Consider the following 14,618-nt stretch of genomic DNA (forward strand, 5'->3'; position numbering starts at 1 on the left):
CCTAGGCAGGAAAGGCCATGAAACTCCTATCTCCAATAAATCACCAGAAAACTGGAAATGGTGCTGTGGCTCAAGTGGTAGAGCGCTCACCTTGAGCTGAAGAGCTGAGGGACAGCGTTCAGTCCCAGAGTTCAAGCACCCTGACCACCACCACCAACAACAACAACGAAACACTGTCATGGGGTTGGAGGCATGGCTAAGTTGGTAGAGCACTAGCTCATGTGCAAAAGGTTTGGTCATCTCAGACCAAAAAAAAAAAAAGGGAAGGAAGGAGGGAAGGAAGAAAGGGAGGGAGGGAAAAAACATTGTCAGAAGTAATAAATGAATTGAGACAAGCTGCAGTGTCAATTAGATACAAGCTAGTAAAAAAAGCCAGCAGGGAGTTGCTGCCTAACAACTTGCAGATGGCAGGATAAGCTGACAACTCAAAACCTGCCTGACAAGGACAAGGAGAAGGGAGTTACAAAAGAATGAGAAAATAAGGACAAGAGAGTATGGAAATGAGGACTGGACAGTCTCCTAACAGAAAGGAGAGTCACCAATCAGAAAGCCACCTGATTCTCACTATTTAATCCAAAGCCAAGCTCTGAAATGAAGAAGATGGCTGAAGATTGCCAAGAGAGGAGACATAGGCTGAATTTCCACCTTTTGATGGCATGTCTATGGCATGTACTCTCTCAGGCATTTCTCTATTAGCTTTACTTATGTTTGTGTCTTGCCTGAATTCTTTTGCCAGACCTATGAACTGAGGTTGTTTAGTTGCTCTAAACTTTCTGGTAAGATATTTGATGCATTGGCTCAGAAATTAGAAAATAACTGTCTTTTCTGACCTGGACTTATTGAATTGTTACACCAGCATGCATATTAACATATAAAAGTCAGTAATATTATGCTGGGCACCAGGGGCTCATACCTTCAATCTTAGCAACTTAAGAGGCTGAGATCTGGGGATCCCAATTCAAAGCCAACCTGGGCACAAAAGTCCCAGTGAGACTCTTATCTACCAAAAATGCCAGAAGTGGAGCTGTGCCACCATAAGGCCCTGAGTCAAGCATCAGGACTGGCACCAAAAAAAAAAAAAAAAAAAATTACATTGTTATTCACTAATAAGGAATTATCTGAAAAAGAAATTTAGGGAAAATTCAATTCATAATGATAGCATAAAGAATGAAAGACTCTGGAATAATTTTAATCAAGAAGATTTTTTAAAACTCACAAAACTTATGCACTAACAAGTGTGAGACATTACTGAAAGTGACCGAAGACGATACAAACAAAGCTAATGGACCGGGAGACTTAAGATTGAATTTTTTAAAATTCGAATAGTATCCAAACTATTGATCTACAGCTCAATACAATCTGGATAAAAATCCCAAAGGTATATTTTGCAAAAACAAGAAAAAAAAGGTCCTAAAATCCATTTGGAACCAGAAAATTGACAAAACAATCTTGAGAAAGAACAAACCTGGAAGCTTCACATTTTCAGACTTTAAAACATATTACAGCTGGGCCCGGTGCTCACACCTATAATTCTAGCTACTCAGGAGGCTGAGATCTGAGGATCACGGTTCAAAGCCAGCCCGGGCAGGAAAGACCATGAGACTCTTATCTCCAATAAACCACTAGAAAACTGGAAGTGGTGCTGTGGCTCAAGCAGTAGAGCACTCGCCTTGAGCTGAAGAGCGCAGGGACAGCACCCAGGCCCAGAGTTTAAGCCCACGACCGACCCCAAACAACAACAACAAAAAACATATTATAGTCATATGCAGTCATATTCAATGCACACTAAGTAAAAACTGAACTACATAATTTAAGGGTACAGATGGGGGGAATAAGAGGAGAGAACAATGGAAGGTGTGACATGGATTAAGATGCATTATACTCCTAACCTGACTTCAGAAATTGCAACCTCTTTATACAACTATTCAACAATAATTTTTTTTAAAATATTACAAAGATACAGTAACTGAAACAGCATGGTTTTAGCATAAAAGTGGAAGTAAAGACCAATTAAATAAAACTGGGCTCAGAATAAACCTACTATATATGACCAAATGATCCTTGACCAGGGTGCTGAACCTACCCACTGCAGAACACAAATAGTAATAGGAAACAAATAGCATTAGAAACAAATAGTATTAGTAAAATTGAAATTTAATCCTTTTCTTACTCTATATACAAAAATCAATTCAAAATAGTTAAAGATGCAGATGTATGACATGTGGCTATAAAACTCCTAGAAGAAAACATAGAAGAAACATTTTATAACATTAGTCTTACAACATTTTGGGGGACAAGATACTAAAAGCACAAAACAGACAACAATTTTTTTCAACAAAACCAAAATAGACAAGAGAGTATGCAAAATGAATAGTTTTTGTGTGGCAAAGGAAACCACCAAGAGAACAAAGAGAAAACGTATATGGTAAGAGAAGCTCTTGCTAACCATATATCTGATAAAAAGACATAAGGAACTCTATAATCAATAGCATGAGATAAACAGTAACAAAAGCATCCAATTAAAATATGGTCAAAGTGCTGGAATAGACATTCCAAGAAGGCATACACATCTCTAACAGGCATATGTTGAAATATTATTTGGCTTTAGGAAAGGAAAACTTGTTATCTATCACAACAAATGGATGAAGCTGAATGCTATTATGCTAAATGAAATAAGACAGTCACTGACCCACAAATGCTCCATGATTCCACTTATATGAGGTATCAAACTCAGAAGGTAAGGATAGAATGGTGGTGACCAGGGTCTAGGTTGGATGGGAGTAGGAAGCTTCTGTGTGGAAAGTATTTAGTGTCAGTCATGCAATATTGCACCAACAATGTACATAGAGTGAAGGTTTCTGTATTGTGCAGTTAAAAATGTATTGAGAAGAGGTAGATTTCAAGTTATATATTTTTTCTACAAAAAAAAATAGGGTACTGCAAGTCACTGGAAAAGATTAAACAAGAAAGAGAGTTTTGCTGAGAAAGTTGAACAGCAGAGAACCCCACTGTGAGGACTGAGAAGCTGAAAAGATTAAGACACAGGATCTTGTAGTAGAAAAATCTATCTTTACCTCTAGTCTCCCAGGTTAACAGAAGAACAAGAGAGAAGGATGTATGTTAATTAAGTTAAGTTTTATATAATATGGGAGCCTTCCTAAGAAAATGAAATGGAGAAGAAGAGAAATATGATAGGAAAAAGAATATGATCTAATGGCACAGCTTGAGCATTGCTAATTTGAAACTCCCAAAAGCTCCAAAATCTGAAAATGTTGAGAGCCTCTGTGATACCACCCCCACCCCACTGAACCTTGTTTCAGGCAAAGACATTTTGTTGTTAGTAGCATTACTATTTTGGGTGTTAGCGACTGAGCACAGATCCTTGCACGTGATGAGATAAGTTCTACCACTGAATTAGACCCTAGCCCCATGCACAAAAGTTACTTGAAATATTATACAAAATAAGGAATGGGTTATAGCTCAAAAGTAGAGTACTTGCTAGGTCCTGGATTTAATCCCCAGCAACACACACTATCTATCTATCTATCTATCTATCTATCTATCTGTCTGTCTGTCTGTCTGTCTGTCTGTCTGTCTGTCTGTCTGTCTGTCTATCATCTGCCTTTGTACCTATCAATCATCTATCTTATGTAAGAATGTATGTATGTATATACAATATGTGTGTGAATATATATATGTATATAAGGAAGAGAAAGAGAATATGAGATTACCTTCAGAATGGATACTAAATAGGGTGTGCATGAAACAAATTTGTCTTTAGACTTAGGTCCCATTCTCAAGATAACTACTTAGTACATGCAAATATTATCAAATCTGAAAGGCCCAAAATCAGTAACACTTCTGGTCCCAAGTATTCTGTACAAGAGTCTCTCAGCCTGTATTATTATGGTGAAGATAATGGTTTGCTGTGAATAATTCAATAGGTCTCAAAGCAGAGAGTAAAAGGCAAGAGACTAGGAAATTTTCACCAATTAATTCTCTTTGTGAGCAACCAAATCACCCAAGAAAAGAAGAGGGAGAAGAAGGAGTGGGGAGAGAGGGATGACTGACAGGCAAACCACTCTCAATCCTGCTGCTTTTCTGTCTTTGAAGGCTAAGCCTGGCTTCTCAAACTCCCCCCTCCCCTCCTGACTTACCCTCCCACACTTCACCAAACCAAGTATGTAAAGAGAGGTGTTTGCATTTTTACCTATACTGTCATTTGGTTCTGTAGCAATTTTTTTTAAGTTGTCAATGAAAAGAAGTGTTATAATTTGTATATATGCAAGATGCTCAAGATTTCAAAGTTTTAGTAAGTGTAGCACAAAGATGTCCAAATGTTTCCTCTGGTGATATCTTCAGAGGCTAAAGTGTGATTAATAGCCCAGAAAGAACCCTTTGAAGCAGGATTGGTGACATCAAAGTCGTAATCCAGGGGTGGCAGGAGCTTTGGAAGGAGGGGGAAGCATTTTCACACATTTCAAAGGATTTACAGCGTGAATAAACAATAGACCTGCAGATGTGCCACACACACACACACACACACACACACACACACCTTTCAGAAATGTAACCTAGAAGTTTCCATTTTAATTTAAATGTAAATACAGTGTTCACACTCCTTTCAAATGGTAAGCATCCACTGAGCTTCACCCAGCAGCCTCTTCCTGCCCAGCTTCCCTCACTTACCCCACAGCCCTTAGCCCTTGGGCTCTTGTGTCCAAAAAACTCTCTGTGGTGGCATCTGGTGCAATTCCTATCCTACTTGGGAACTAGGTTAAAGGAGTCACAGGAAATGGAGCTAGCAAGGCACCCACACATTTCCCTGGTTCCAGCAGAAAGGGAAAGAGACAGGAGGTCTGAAGACAGGGCTAGAACTTTCACCTCTTGGATATCATCTTCAGTTTCTTCTTAAGAATTGGCCCAACAATGGAATTCTATGCCTCCATCAGAAAGAATGACATTGCCCCATTTGGTAGGACATGGAAAGACTTGGAAAAAAATTACATTAAGTGAAGTAAGCCAGGCCCAAAGAAACATAGGTCCCATGGTTTCCCTTATTTGCAATAACTAGTATATGTCTGAGTCAAGCAGAAAAGGTCAGATAAGTTGATGTTAGGGAAATCTTGCCCATGTAATTGTAACCCCTCTGTACAGTATTTTCACAATAAAAAAAAAAGTCAAAAGAAAAAAAAAAAGAATTGGTCCAAATCATAGGTGGATATTTTAGAGACTCAAGTATAGACTTGAATCTCCCTCTGCTGCCCTCTCGGGGTTTGCAGGATTTGTTGCAGGGCACTTGGACATTCCTTGTGACATCCTTTGGTTTTAATTTTCCTTCCAAACACAAGCAATAAACCAATAAACAGATGCATAATTGCAAAGCAATGTAAAAAAAAAATAAAAGCTGTCTGAGTTTAATGGTTACAACATAAGGAGCTATAAGCAAAAAATCAAACACTTCAGTTCATATAACAAGATCAAGTCATCTAAGCCAGAGAATTAAGACCCTGTATTCAGTCAGCTTGGATACCAAAGATGGAAACCACAAGCTACTGTCCACAGGACAATAGAATAGAATTGTGTGACTCCATCAACATGACCTCCTTTTGGGAAACACCTGCCAAAGCAAATGGTGACTATTCACTACAGAATCTCCTGAAAGACCCATCAACTCTTCCATGGCAAGTGTCAAGTGCCAACCACAGAGAATGTGCTATGATTCTATTCCATCAGTCCTAAACTGTTCAGGAAGCTTAGGCTGAAGGATTGTGAGTTCAACGCCAGCCTGAACTACAAAGAGAGATAGAGTCTCAAAAACAAAAGCAACAAAGGAAACAAACAAGAAGCTACTGAGTAGAGAAGAGACATCACAGCAATTTAGAGCAGAAAGTGTTATAATAAACCTCTACATAAAATGACATGAGAAAACAGAAGATAAAAAGAGGGAAAAAAAAAAAAACCAAAAAACAAATTCTGCCAGGGGCTGGTGGCTCACGCCTGTAATCCTAGCTACTCAGGAGGCTGAGATCTGAGGATTGCGATTCCAAGCCAGCTGGGGCAGGAAAGATCAGTGAGACTCTTATCTCCGATAAACCACCAAAAAACTGGAAGTGACGCTGTGGCTCAAGTGGTAGAGTGGTAGTCTTGAGCAAAAAAGCTCAAGGACAGTGCCCAGGCCCTGAGTTCAAGCCCCACAATGAAAGAAAGAAAGAAAGAAAGAAAGAAAGAAAGAAAGAAAGAAAGAAAGAAAGAAAGAAAGAAAGAAAGAAAGAAAGAAAGAAAGAAAGAAAGAAAGAAAGAAAGAAAAGGAAGGAAGGAAGGAAGGAAGGAAGGAAGGAAGGAAGGAAGGAAGGAAGGAAGGAAGGAAGGAAGGAAGGAAGGAAGGAAAGAAAAGAAAGAAGAAAGAAAGAAAGAAGGAAGAAAGGAAGGAAGGAAGGAAGAAAGGAAGGAAGGAAGGAAGGAAAGGAGGGAGGGAGGAAGGAAGGAAGGAAGGAAAGAAAGAAAGAAGGAAGGAAGGAAGGAAGGAAAGAAGGAAAGAAAGAGAGAGAAAGAAAGAAAGAAAGAGAAAGGAAAGAAAGAGAGAAAGAAAGAGGCAGACAGACAAAAAGAGAGAAAGAAAGAGAAAGAAAGAAAGAAAGAAAGAAAGAAAGAAAGAAAGAAAGAAAGAAAGAAAGAAAGAAAGAAAGGAAGGAAGGAGAGGAGAGAGAGAAAGGAAGAGAAAGAAAGAGAAAGGAAGAAAGGAAGAAAGAGAAACGAAAGAAGAGACAAAGAGAGAGAAAGAGAGTGCCTATAGGAAATGAAACTGGTAATGTGTTTTGCTTGCCAGCATGACTCATATCTAATAATCCATATTCCCATAGGTCTAGACATCCCTATACATGCATTTCTCAGTGCGGGTAGTCAGTCCAGAATTTAGGCTTTTTTTCGAATTTATAAAATTCTAGTGTTCAGAAAGGCCTCTTTCTCTTCCAATGAACCTTATATGTGGCATGTGTTGAAGAATAAAGTTAAAGTAACTTTTATTTCTTAAGTATAGACATTGATTTTCTAGGAACTTTAAAGAACATGTAATATAGTATTCAGGATATTTATTTTGAAAAATCTCTCTAAACAAGTTTTATTCTACAGACATTGGATACAATTATTGTTTTTTTTTTTCTTAAAAAGAACAGCACCTATTAAAATAAAGGCCAGCAAGGATTACTTATCTGATGAAGGAATTCTACCAATATCACAACTCTGTTGATTCCAGGGGCTGCAGCTAGTCAATACACTTGTGTCTGCATCCTTTCAAGTCAAAGCAAGTATGTTTTGATTAAAAACTGCTGTTGGTATTAATTTCCAGAAATAGAGAAATGACTTGGAGTTACAAGCTCCTTGAAAGTAGACACTAAGTATTTCTCTTTTTTTTAATTTTTATTTTTTTTTATTGTGAAAATACTGTACAGAAGGGTTACAATGACATGGGCAAGACAGTGAGTACATTTGACACTAAGTATTTCTATTCCCAAGTATTAATTCAAAGGCTATTTCCTGAACATTTGATGTTAGAATTGCAAAGTGCTCTACATACAGCAAACATTAGAAAGCTTTCTACGACAACACAATGTATCAGAACAACACACCAGACTGTGACTACCCTTTTCTACTAAATGTGAATGGCTCCGCCTTCTCTTGACAAACTTGGTATCAGACTCTTCACTTGAAGACAATATATAGCTTATCATGCTGAGCAAATAAGCAACTGACTGTGAACCATGAGTAATAACCCCAAATGTAATAAACTTCTGATTTAAGTATTTCTGGAGAATGTCTCATCAAAGCCAAAGATGCCTATAGTGATGAATGCAACTCTGAAAACTACGCACAGATCTAATTAACATAAAGCCTTTCACTCCACATTGGATTCTAAGCTCCTTGGGGGCATATACCAAATCTGTTCTTTCTAATATACATTTACTGCTTAACACTATATACCTGCTATATAACTTATATACCTACTATATAGTAAATGCTCAATAAATAGATGAATGCTGATGAGTGAATGGGCCATGTGGCACTGACGTTTTATTTAACCAGCTATCCAGAGCCCTCTGCTGTAGACCATAACTCATGTCATTTCCCTCCACATGCTTTGCTCTTAGTTGGGTCCTGACCATGCCATGATCTTTTTCCTATTATGGACTCTGCTCAAGCTATTTGATGCCTGCATTGCAGAAAAACAGTGGTTAAGAATGTGATTTCTAGGGTCAAACTGCCTGGAGTTTGTCTCCGCTCTGCTGCTTGTTAGAAGACTTGGGGGATTTACATGTCTATTTAGTATCTGGGTTTCATCATCTAGACAGCTCCAGGAACATTTACTAAGCTTAGGGAATAAATTGTCTCTGTTAAATTTATCATTAACACCAAGTATCATTAATACAGTGGCAGGAGAGACACTGATAACCATGCTGCAAGGGGTTTGATAGGAGCCAGGAGAAGCTTCTAGAAGTGCTGGTTAGTCAACGAGGTCTGGTTGAAGTTAAACTACTGGGTTTAACTCAGTGATCATTTTACAGCATATATTTTGAGACTGTTAAAAAGTACTGTTCATAAAGTGTTCTAGTAAAATAGTTTTACAGAACAGCCAATATTCTATTACTTAGAAACACATATGATTCTAGGCTAGAAAAGCTGGATGGCTAGAGGAGAGCGAGAGAACCCATAGTAGTATACAATATTATCTATCTACTGATTTATTTTTGTAACCAGAGATGAAAGAAATAAATACGGAAATCTACTTCTTTTGCTCCCTATTTGTCACTCTTCTACAGACAAGCAAATAATATTAACTATAAGTATTTACTGAGTGTTCCCATGTAGTGAAAACTATGTTAAGTGTTGAAAATTAACTACTTTATATAATCACCCTGGGAGCCATGCCAAACACCACAAAGAAAGGAAACTGAAGCTGGGTGCCGGTGGCTCACGCCTGTAATCCTAGCTATTCAGGAGACTGAGATCTGAGGATTACAGTTCAAAGCCAGCCCAGGAGGAAAGTCCATGAGACTCTTACGGCCAATAAACCACTCAGAAAACAGGAAGTGGCGCAGTGGCTCAAGTGGTAGAGCGCTAGCTTTGAGCTGAAGAGCTGAGGGACAGCATTCGGGCGCAGAGTTTAAGTCCCATGACCGACAAAAAAAAAAAAAAGGAGACTGAGGCAAAGACTGTTCAAGCCTCACAATCAAGGTGAAAATCCAGTGCAATAGCTTCCAGAGGGCACCTCCAAGATGCCCTAATTATACTGTGACTATTTCAGGAATTTTGATATTATATTGGGCAGACCGCTGAGTGATGAATGGGGTTGCTGCCTGGCCAAACTCATTACACCCGCTGATTCGAGCTGTTATCTTGGTGTTTTGGTCCTTTACACACAGAAGCAGTCAGCTGAGTAGCAGTTCCATTGATTACCCAGCAATCACTGTTGCAGCTAATCACTTGGAAGAGTTGGGTTGGTTTTGTTTCTGTGTTGTTGTTGTTGTTGTTTTTAAATAACTTGAACTGCTCTTGCAAAGCATAAAAAAATAGAATGGCTCTACTAAAAAGGAACCTTCATAAGATTTGAGCAGCCCTTGCTCCTCCTTCAACTCTCAAGTTCAGTGGAGCAGCATTTAATTTAGTTTTTTGTACATCTCACATGTGCAAGCCAGTAAAATTCACAATTGTAACTCCACGCAGCTGTGGTTTACAGCTCCTCTGCACAACATGTCGGCACCAAAGCAAAATGATGAACTTTATAGGCTTCTAACATATGGGCCAGTCTGTTAGAAGCTGGTCTTGTGTTCTAAAGAGAAAAATACAGTTTCTATTAGCATGACTCAAATTCCTGGGGTTAAAAAAAAGGTGAAGTGTTGATCCATTTCTAAGTATAGAGATTATAACTATAATAGCTTTGTTTCTAATCTATTTGATTTAAAGTACCTGAGGTTATCACTTAGTAATGGGGGAGAATGACCTGCAAGTTCCTTTATAAAGGATTTTATAGTGGGATGAGTTAATAAATTATAAGAGACTTTGAGACCTTTTCTCGAATGGGAGCTGTTGAAACCTGAACTGAAAGGACCTTCTATCTTAAATATGAACATTTTTCTTTTCTATGAATGAGAACACTACAGAGAAAAGCAGAATTTATTTTTCTCATATTTCTCACCATTTGAAAAGTCAAGGCTGCTGTATTTGGTAGGATCATTAAAGAAATCAAAAACAATGGCCTAAATGCACATGCCAAGCACCAGTGGCCCATGCCTGTAACCCTAGCTGTTCCAGTGGCTGAGAGCTGATCAGTTTGAGACTTGCCCACAGAAAAATCTTCTAGATTCCATTTCTAAAACAACCATCTAAAAACCAGGCTAGAGGCATGGTTCAAGTGGTAGAATGCCAGCTAAGAACAAGAAAGCCAGTGAGATCAGAAGGCCTAGAGTTCAAACTCAAGTACACAATACTTAAATGATAGATATACGGATAGATGAACACATCAATATGTAGGTAGGTAGATAGATGATAGACAGACAGAAAGACAGCCCATTCACTTTCATATGTAGGAGCTATGCAGGAACTATTCAAGTGTTCTGGGGAAAGACCATGAGTTTGCTTCACAGTTGGTAACTAACTTTCCCAATATTAGAGCCATAATCACAACTCAATATTAAAGTTGATTTTAGTTTTTCTTTATCTCAAGGACAGAGCAATGTCAGGCATTAGATCTATCTAGGTTAGGAAAAGAGGAACTCATTAAGATTCATATCTGGCTCTGGAAAGAAGTTGGAGATAGGAAAGATTCTGGACGGAAACCCTAGGCTCTGCTGTACCTTCTTGTGCTAGATCAACAGAGGCCACAGAATCTTGGTCAGCAGGTTGTTTTCACAAATGAATCTTAGAGTTTTCCAAGCCCTATGAGTACATCAGAGCTCTCTTGTTTTTGCTACAATAAAGATGTCTACTGGATGTTCATAGCCACTATCTGCCTCAGTTCTGGCCATGAAAAATCTCTAGCCATATCACATCATAGCCCTAGTCCATGAAACACTTCAGAGAAAACAAAAATTGCTCCATATAGAAAATACAGGACTCTTCTATATTTGCAAAATGAGCCATGGAAAGTGGTGAAAAATGGAACCCTATAAATCCAACCTCTCTCATGCACCGAGCCAAGGTTTGAGGTTCTTGCTATACAATAAATAACAGCTTTCTTAAGAAAATGCATCTACAGTAGCAGTCTTCCTTACCATCTTGCTTTATTTTCTTCAGGATGACCATTTAGACAGGCACCTTATAGTTCTGCACCTCTCTTTTTTTTTATTGGTTGTCCCAGGGTTTGAACTCAGGACCTCAAATGTGGTAGGCAAATGCTCTACCATTGGAGCTGCAGCCCTAGTCCATGCATTGGAAAGCAGGAGAAAGGCACTCTTTGGGCCACAGCCATAATAAAACAGTTTGCAAACATATGAGATGTGACTAGCCTGACCTGAAGATGCTTTCTTTTCTTTTTCCATATCTGAGGATGCATTAAGTATAAAGCAAACGCCAGATTCTTTTAAAATAAAAAGTATAAAAAACTAAAATACCTCAATTTTTTTATTACACACTAAAGGATAATATTCTAATATATGAATTGAGAATATGCTATTAAATGATTTCACTTATTTATTTCTACTTATTTCAAAGGAGCTTATGGGTATACTTCTCTAAGATTCTCTAGAGAAACCCAACTGAGAAATTTCAAACCATCATGCCCAAGACAACAGTTGGTCTAAAGACTGTTTGTGATCCTGTCTAATCTGGAGCCTTTTCCTAAGGCAAACCCACCTTGTAGATATGGAAGCTGGCCAACACTCTGAACCAAATCTGCCAAATACCTGCTCAGGTGGATCCTAGCCTGTCTGCTGACTTCCTGTCCAGTTCTCTTTATTCCTCTACCCGACAGACTAGGAAAACTATAATTTTAAAGAAGGGGAGGAATGAGAATTTCAAGAGATGTTCTCCTTACTGTCCAACCACTCCCGATACTTGCCCTCATCAAGCCTCATGAAGAAAGTTGGATTCTTTTTGAATAGGGCTAGAAACCATTGACAAGCTAAGATAAAGCCACAAGAATGTAGTTTCTCCTAGAGGTGTCCTTCTGTCTCTCGGATTCTCTACATCTTGCTCTAATGGGTTTGAAGCCATGGACTCCTGAGTTGAATCTCTCAGATCTCTGAGCAGGGAGGTAGCCTGTTCACTCCTGCCCACCAGCGTGGTGCTTCAGGGAAAACAATCACTTTCAGAGACCAGAAGTAACTGCAGTCTCTTCTGCACTCCCCAGCCTACCATACACTTGGCTCTGCAGACTAAGTCTATGGAGTTCAGAATAGAGCTCCTTCTGAAATTCATGGCTTGTTAAAATAGACCTTGGGCTCTGCTGGGCTTGAGGCCAGCACCATAAATCACAGGCAACCTACATTTTTGATAGGCTTCAAGAGCTTCCATCAGGAAATGCCATTCACAGATTGCTCTTGGGCTTGGCTGAGCACCAGCATTCCAGCTCCTTTCTAGAAGCTGAAAAGAAGAATTAACCAAATGGATGGAATCTCTAATCTCAGGGATCAAATTTCAGGGTTTCCAGAACTGAACCCAACCCAGAATTTCTGGAGGAGGTGATCGTAGAACTGAGTTTTGAAGAAAAAATTGAGAGGCAAGAGGTGGGGAGAGGGTGGGAGGGATGGAAGGGATGGTGGTGTGAGAGTGGTGTAAAGTCATTCTAGAAAGCAGATCTGGCATGAAACCAACAGCTAGCAGTAGCATACAACTGTGTGCTCTGCATAGAAATAAAATACAAGGCCAACTCTCTGCTCTCATGGAGCTTATTATATAGGCAGACAGGTTGGTCTCCTGAGATATAACTAACTGTTCAATGGAGAATACAAGTGCTGACTTGTAAAGCTCCAGGTGTTAGATTGATGGAGAAGAGGAACTCACAATAGTTAAGAGATCCTTGATGACACTGCCCTTTTCCTGAGACAAGAACCTGACTGTCACCATTCTCTGCTTCCAGCATGAGGTCTGCAGACCTCACTTGACCTTTGTCTTCCACAGGAATGAAGTGTGCTTTCTTTCATTAGTGTGTGTTGTTGATCATGAAGAGTTTGGGCGATGCTAGACAAATTGGACAACCATCTGTAGAAGGCTGAAACTGGATCCCTGTCTGCCACTCTCAATAGAAGGGGTGGCATTGATCAAGATGCACTGTACTCATCAACTGACCTGTTGAGTTGAAAGTCCTTTGTACAACTACAGAAAGATAATAATCAGCTTGCTCTTCAAGTTAGTTGGCTTTCATTGTATGGTGGACACACCCAGAATATCTGTGTGACAATATTAATACAATAATTTCACTGATGACAATAACACAGTTAGTCATTTAAAAACAAAAACAAAAGTGTGATTCATTAGCAGACTCAGAAATAACACAGAAGGCCAATAATGTTGGGGTTGAAATTTTAAATAAGTTAGCCAAAATCTATCTTAAAGGTAGATTTTTGAGAAAAGACCTAAACGAAGAGAAGAATCCATGGGAATGTTTTTGGGGGAAAGGTTTAAGAAACAGGGAACAGCAAGGGACCTGCATAAAACCCACAGCTAGGATTATATTTAATTGGGAAAGATTAGGAGCTCCCCCATTCCCCAAGTTCCAATATAAGCAAAGATAACTCCTCTCACCACTTCCATGCAACCTATTAACAGACATGCTAGACAGTAAATAAGGCAAGGAAAATAAATACTTTTTGATCTAGGATTGTAATGGAAGACATACAAGGATTCTTTCAAGAAAACATAATCGCCATTAGAGGAAAACCCCTAAAGAATCCATAAAAATAAAAAGTGGAAAGTTTATCAAGGCTACAAGATGAGGTCAATGCACAAAATAATCTTTCTAAGTCAGGCACTGATGGCTCACACCAGTAATCCTAGCTACTCAGGAGGCTGAGATCTGAGGATCACAGTTCAAAGTCAGCCCAGGCAGGAAAGTCTGTGAGACTCTTATCTTCACTAAACTATCAAAAATAAAAGTTAGAAGTGGAGATATGGCTCAAGTGGTAGAGAGCTAGCCTTGATTAAAAGCTCAGTAACAGTGTCCAGGCCCTGAGTTCAAGCCCCAGAAGTGGTGCATGCACATGTGTGCACACATACATATATGTACTGCACACACACAATTATCTTTCTACATATTAGCAAAGAACAATTGAAAGTACAAATAAATTTATACAAGTTTCAAAAATTTGAATACTTAGGTATGATTCTAACAAAAGATATAATAGCATCTCTATGCTGAAAACCACAAAACACTGAATGAAGAAATCAAAGACTCAAGTCAATATACACACCATGTTCATGGATTGGAAAACTCAACGTAGTCAAAATATCAGGTCTTACTAATCTATTTGATCTATATATTTCATGCAATTGTAGGCCTGGCAGAAGAGCTCAAGTGAGAGAGCACTTGCCTTACTAGTGTGAATTCCCCAGTTCAAGCTGCAGGATCCCCACCAAAATCATAATAATAATAACCTCACAGAATTTTTTGAAGATACAGATAAATT

At 38.8% G+C, this 14,618-nt stretch overlaps 1 protein-coding gene across 2 annotated transcripts in view; it reads right to left on the minus strand.

Annotated features, from left to right (window-relative positions):
- The window catches only part of Myo3b (myosin IIIB), a 370,163-nt gene that overhangs the window by 176,055 nt on the left and 179,490 nt on the right, over nucleotides 1-14,618 (minus strand). The gene's annotated exons all lie outside the window — the stretch shown is intronic.

This window comes from Dipodomys spectabilis, unplaced genomic scaffold (assembly GCF_019054845.1).
Source record: "Dipodomys spectabilis isolate Male_0828 unplaced genomic scaffold, ASM1905484v1 ptg000174l, whole genome shotgun sequence".
NCBI lineage: Eukaryota > Metazoa > Chordata > Mammalia > Rodentia > Heteromyidae > Dipodomys > Dipodomys spectabilis.